The sequence below is a fragment of the Lucilia sericata genome, unplaced genomic scaffold (genome assembly GCF_015586225.1).
Source record: "Lucilia sericata isolate MDLA Ls3-8-SP2 unplaced genomic scaffold, ASM1558622v1 Contig001218F_arrow, whole genome shotgun sequence".
Classification (NCBI taxonomy): domain Eukaryota; kingdom Metazoa; phylum Arthropoda; class Insecta; order Diptera; family Calliphoridae; genus Lucilia; species Lucilia sericata.
In genome coordinates, this window is record NW_023995178.1 from 74,761 (window position 1) to 81,494 (window position 6,734).

The 6,734-nt window shown below is 27.7% G+C and overlaps 1 protein-coding gene across 2 annotated transcripts in view; it reads right to left on the reverse strand.

Moving 5' to 3' along the window:
- The window catches only part of LOC119610504 (GTP-binding protein Rhes), a 36,612-nt gene extending 30,186 nt beyond the window's left edge, over nucleotides 1-6,426 (reverse strand). For both annotated transcript variants that reach the window (XM_037965751.1, XM_037965750.1), the window contains exon 1: nucleotides 6,372-6,426. The gene's annotated coding sequence lies outside the window, so the exon portion shown is untranslated. The remainder of the gene's footprint in view (nucleotides 1-6,371) is intronic.
- Nucleotides 6,427-6,734: the final 308 nt, after the last annotated feature.

Below are 6,734 nucleotides of genomic sequence, written 5' to 3' on the forward strand. Positions count from 1 at the left end.
TAAAAGCTTTTGTTTGACAAAAACTTCGTTAAACAATTTTCCATTTTTTTAAAAATGTTTAGTTATTAGTATTCCCTTAAGTAATACTCAAAAAATAAAGAAAGTAATAAGTACAAGCAAAAAAATGTTATACTTAATTGAAATAAAGCCAGAGAGCTCTTTAAAATAAAACAGAAAAACTTTTGCTAACAACAAAAAACATTTACAAATCACTGAAAAAGTTTTGTGTTTCTTAAAAGAAAAATTTCGAAACATTAAATAAATATTCACTCGCACTGCCACATTTTAACTAAAGAATAAAAAAAACATAAACGCTTCAGTGCTAATGATGATTGGGTCTGTCTACATTGATGGTTGTGATGACAATGTTGATGATGATTTGTTGGGAAAATCATCTCTCTTTCCTCTAAAGTATATAATATAAAGTTAAATATTGAAAACATTTCGGAAAATGTTTTATTTTTCAATTAATGTCTAATATTTTATTTTTGTTTCTAAAAAGTCAGGTATTTAATATTTGTAGTCTTGTTAACAATAATTATTGTTGTTGTTGTTATTTTACATTTTATTACTTTGTATTTTCCCTAAATGTAATATACATTCCCTACCTTTTAACATTTTCCTTTAAATATTGTAAATGATAAAATTTTATGTGAAATTATAGCAAATTCAATAAATATAAATTCTAATGTCAAAAACAATAATTTGTTAAGTGCTCTTTTTTTGCAAAACATTTAAACACTTTATTTATGCCTACAGCAACAAATTTATTAACCTTCTAAAAATTGTTTAAAAGTTGGAGTAAACTGAACGAGTCGCAAAATTATATGGTTGAATAGACAGGGAGCTCTCCATTTCTTTAAATACTTGAGTATGACAATAAAATTAGAATGTGTTTCTTTGAAAGCTATAAGAGAATGTCAAAATGTAATTTTTGACATTAATGTAGAATGAGAGAGGGTGCACAATTTCAGATAATATTTAGTAAAGTTATTACTAAGCTCAAAAGCTTTAATTAAGTCTTAAATTTTTATTAAGTTTAAATTTTATATTAAGCAAATCTTCTACTTAAGTGCTTTAAAAGCATAAGACTTTTAAAAGTCTAAAAATTTTTGATAAGCTTAAAGCTCACGCCTGTTACCAAATTGACACCAAAGAGTTTGTAATTTTTCAATAACATCCGTTGTCAAAGTATATACATACGTACGACAATTCGTTGTCGAAATCTAAATTTTATTCACATCCGTTGTCTAAATGTTAACAAACGCTCACTATTGGCAACGGTTTGTTTGTCAATAGTGAGCTTATCACGTTTGTAAACATTTAGACAACGGATGTGTATAAAATTTAGATTTCGACAACGAATTGTTGCATTGTTGTCAACATTACGTTATGTTGTTGTACGTATGTATGTACTTTGAAAACGAATGGTATTGAAAAATTATAAAAAGTTTCCTTTTCCTCTGTGTAAGGCTTTGAAGCTTTTATTACGCTTAGCTTTCATAGTTTAGTTAGTGAGTTAGTTAGTTAGTTAGTTAGTTAGTTTAGTTAGTTAGTTAGTTAGTTAGTTAGTTAGTTAGTTAGTTAGTTAGTTAGTTAGTTAGTTAGTTAGTTTAGTTAGTTAGTTAGTTAGTCAGTTAGTTAGTTGTTAGTTAGTTAGTTAGTTAGTTAGTTAGTTAGTTAGTTAGTTAGTTAGTTAGTTAGTTAGTTAGTTAGTTAGTAGTTAGTTATTAGTTAGTTAGTTAGTTAGTTAGTTAGTTAGTTAGTTTAGTTAGTTAGTAGTTTAGTTAGTTAGTAGTAGTTAGTTAGTTAGTTAGTTCGTTTCGTTCGTTCGTTCGTTAGTTCGTTGTTCGTCGTTCTTTCGTTCGTTTCGTTCGTTTCGTTCGTTCGTTACGATTCTTCGTTCGTTCGTTCGTCGTTCGTTCTTTCTGTCGTCCGTCGTTCTTCGGTCTTTCGTTCGTTCGTTCGTTGTTCGTTCGTTCGTTCGTTCGTTCGTTCGTTCGTTCGTTCGTTCGTTCGTTTCGTTCGTTAGTTCGTTCGTTCGTCGTTCGTTCGTTCGTTCGTTCGTTCGTTCGTTCGTTTAGTTCGTTCGTTCGTTCGTTCGTTCGTTCGTTCGTTCGTTCGTTCGTTCGTTCGTTCGTTCGTTCGTCGTTCGTTCGTTCGTTCGTTCGTTCGTTCGTTCGTTCGTTCGTTAGTCTTCGTTCGTTCGTTCGTTCGTTCGTTCGTGTCGTTCGTTCGTTTTCGTTCGTTCGTTCGTTCGTTCGTTCGTTCGTTCGTTTCGTTCGTTCGTTCGTTCGTTCGTTCGTTCGTTCGTTCGTTCGTCGTTCGTTCGTTCGTTCGTTCGTTCGTTCGTTCGTTCGTTCGTTCGTTCGTTCGTTCGTTCGTTCGTTCGTTCGTTCGTTCGTTCGTTCGTTCGTTCGTTCGTTCGTTCGTTTCGTTCGTTCGTTCTTCGTTCGTTCGTTCGTTCGTTCGTTCGTTCGTTCGTTGTTCGTTCGTTCGTTTCGTTCGTTCGTTCGTTCGTTCGTCGTTCGTTCCGTTCGTTCGTTCGTTCGTTCGTTCGTTCGTTCGTTCGTTCGTTCGTTCGTTCGTTCGTTCGTTTCGTTCGTTAGTTCGTTCGTTCGTTCGTTCGTTCGTTCGTTCGTTCGTTCAGTTCGTTCGTTCGTTCGTTCGTTCGTTCGTTCGTTCGTTCGTTCGTTCGTTCGCTTCTTCGTTCGTTCGTTCGTTCGTTGTTCGTTCGTTCGTTCGTTCGTTCGTTCGTCGTTCGTCGTTCGTTCGTTCGTTCGTTCGTTCGTTCGTTCGTTCGTTCGTTCGTTCGTTCGTTTCGTTCGTTCGTTCGTCGTTCGTTCGTTCGTTGTTTCGTTCGTTGTTCGTTCGTTTCGTTCTTCGTTCGTTCGTTCGTTCGTTCTTTTCGTTCGTTCGTTTCGTTCATTTCGTTTTCTTCGTTCGATCGTTTTCTTCGTCTTTCGTTCCTTCTTCTCTCGTGTTCCGTTCTTCCTTCTTCCGCCCCCTCCTGCCCCTCCCCCTCCTTCCGCCTGTTCCCGCGCTCCCCTTTTTCCCACGTTTTTGTCCCCCCCCCTAAAAATAAAAAAAATCATAAAGAACAGAATCTTATGTACATATTCCCAACCTTAGAAGGAATAAGAAAATAAATGCATATAAGTAGAATATAAGTAAATAAAAAATATTCAACGTATGCAAATTAAAAAGAATAGGAAAATAAAGAAATATGTATTTATATATTTTTTAATTTAACTGTTACGTGAAGTAAAAAAATATAAATTGTTCTATTTTTTCCATATTATTAATATTAAAATTAAAATTTCTGCTCTGTTTCTAGTTGTAAAATTTATTAGTAATATACACGCATACAACAATTCTCGATATTAATGCATGCCTTGGCATGAATTTTAAATGTTGTGGGAACCGTAATACTAGTTGGGAGTTGCTCAAAGGAATATGACAAAAAGGAAATAAATAAAATTGCAAGAAATGAAATAAAACTGTACTACATATTGATAAATATACAAATAGTACATACAATATAAATTGTATTCTCAATGTCCCCCAGACAAATATTTACATATGTATGAATGTATACAGGATCTAGTAAATGTACAATGCTGTGTGCAACAATTTGTTGTTATGATAGTATATATATAAAAAAAATTAAATGTGTACATGTAAATTCAAGAGGGCTTGACCAATAAATGTTGAAATGTAAAGTTATAATGATTATGTCTTTAACATAAAAAAACACAATTCTACATTTTATTCTCCTGACATAATTCTGTCAAGACGGACTTCAACTTTAAGGTTATGAGACTTATTGAAGCATTACTGCAATCAGTTACACATACATTTGTTATATCATTTAATTTTGTTGGTAAGTTGTCTTTATCGGTTACTTCGTTTCTGCATCAAAAACATATGTTCGGCTACCACAATTGTTTTCAATAACAGCAACCAAAGAACAATACTACATGGAGTCCAGAAAAAAAATATACATATATACACATAGATATGTATATTAGGCTACACCCAAAATTTGAATCAAAAGCAAAACCAAATTCAAAATTAATTTTCTCTTTTCAAAAAATGGAACATTTTCAAAATTCTCACTTTATTTTATTTTGGATAGAAAATGTCTCATTTTATAGAAATTTTCTTTTTCTAGAAAATTCTCTCTTTAAATAAAATTTTAACAAAGCTCTTTTAGACAAATTTCACAATTTATAGAAAAATCGCTCTTTTTATAGAATATTTTCGAAAAATTTCATTTTTTGTAAAAATTTCTCCTTTTTATAGAAAATGTTCTTTCTTTTTTTATAGAAAATATTTAAAAAATTTCTCTTTTTATTAAAAAGTATCGATAATTTTCGAATAGTTTCTCTTTTTATTGAAAATTTTCGAAAGTTTTCTGTTTTTAAAGAAAAATGTCTCTATTTATAGAAAAATCGATCTTTTTATAAAAAAAAAGACTTCGAAAAATTCTCTTTTTATTGAAAATTTCCGAAGTATTTTTCTCTTTATAGAAAATTTTCGAAAAATGTCTTTTTTATAGAAATTTTTGAAAAATTTATCTCTTTATAGAAAAGTTTTCAAAAAATATCTCTCTTTATAGAAAAGTTTTTAAAAATTACTCTTTTTGGAGAATATTTTCGAAAAACTTCTCTTTTTATATAAAATTTGCGAAAAATTTCACTTTTTATAAAAAATTCTCGAAACGTTTCTCTTTTCATAGAAAATTTTCGAAATATGTCTCTTTTTATGGAAAATTTTCGAAAAAATTCTCTCTTTATAGAAAAGTTTTCAAAAAATTACCCTTTTTGGAGAACATCTTCGAAAAACTTCTCTTTTTATAGAAAATTTTCGAAAAATTTCACTTTTATAAATACACAATTCTCAAAATACTTCTCATTTTATAGAAAATTTTCGAAAAATAGAAAATTATCTAAAAATGTCTCTCTTTATAGAAAATTTTAAAAATTTCTCTCTTTATAGAAAATTTTTAAAAAATTTCTCTCTTTATAGAAAATTTTTAAAAAATTTCTCTCTTTATAGAAAATTTTGAAAAATTTCTCTCTTTATTGAAACTTTCGAAAAATTTCTCTCTTTTTATAAAAGTTTTTCGAAAAATTTCTCTTTTTATAGAAAATTTTGGAAAAATTTCTGTTTTTATAGAAAATTTTCGAAAAATTTCTCTCTCTATAGAAAATTTTCGAAAAATGTCTTTTTTAATAGAAAATTTTCGAAAAATTTCTCTCTTTATTGAAATTTTCGAAAATTTTCTCTCTTTATAATAAATTTTCGAAAAATTTCTATCTTTTTAGAAAAGTTTTCAAAAAATTACTCTCTTTGGAGAACATTTTCGAAAAATTTATGTTTTTATAGAAAAATTTTAAAACCATTTCTCTCTTTAGAGAACATTTTTGAAAAATTTCTCTCTTTATAGAAAAATTTATATTTTTATAGAAAATTTTCGAAATATTTCTCTCTTTGTAGAAAAGTTTTCAAAAAATTAATCTTTTTGGAGAACATCTTCGAAAAATTTCTGTTTTTCTAGAAAATTTTTAACAAAAAAATCTCTTTTTATAGAAAATATTTGATAATTTGCTCTTTTTAAAGAAAATTTTCGAAAAATTTCTTTTCTTATAAAAAATTTTCGGAAAATTTCTATCTTTTTCGAAAAGTTTTCAAAAAATTTCTCTTTTTATAGAAAAGTTTTCAAAAAGTAGTCCCTTTGGAGAACATTTTCGAAAAATTTCTGTTTTAATAGAAAATTTTCGAAAAATCTGTTTTTATAGAAAATTTTGATAAAGTGCTATCTTTATAGAAATTTTATTTAAAAAACATTTTCGAAAAATTTCTCCTTTAAAAAAAATTTGAACATTTTTTCTCTTTTTATAGAAAATTATCGAAAAATTTCTCTTTTATAAATAATTTTTGAAAATTTATTTTTTTATAAAAAATTTAGAATTCTTTTTTTTTAAATATCTTAAATTTATAATTTTTCCTCCCTCCCAATCATGTTGCACCATAATACATGCTATGATTTTACAATTTGTATTGTAAGGTTTTGTAAGAGTTCGTTATAAAAGTTTATATTTTTACAGGAAATTTATGCAAATTAATGCAACCGGAAACAGGAGTAAAACTTACATACTCCATTCACATTAATATACCAATACATAAGAGTGAATATGCAAACGAGTATAAATATTCATAAAAATAAAGTGTAAATAAATTTTCAATTTGTGAGAAAAAAATTTTAATTTTTCTTTTGAAAATGTTGCAAACAAAAATTATTGCATTCATATGAAAATGGAAAAAAAACATATAATAATTGATTTTATTAGGAAATTTCAATTTACCTCTGTATTGACATATAATTTCCAAAAATCCCAACTTTAAAGATTTCAAACAATATTTACCTGAAAAGAAAATAAAAATAAATTAGTTGAATTTATCATTTAAATATATTATACTAAAAGAAATTTATATTTCAAGAAAAATATTATTTAAAATTAACAATAAATTTTTATCTCAGTCTTTGTATGTGTTAAATATTTTACCCTTATCAAGTTTCTATTTCAACTATTTCTAACTCTCTTTCTAAGACTAATAAATCTACTAAACTGCAAATCTTTTATTTATGTTGCCTGCAAAAATTTAAGATTTTTTAACCAAATTTTTTTGTTTAGATTTTTATTATTATTGTTTTGTGTGTTTGTTTT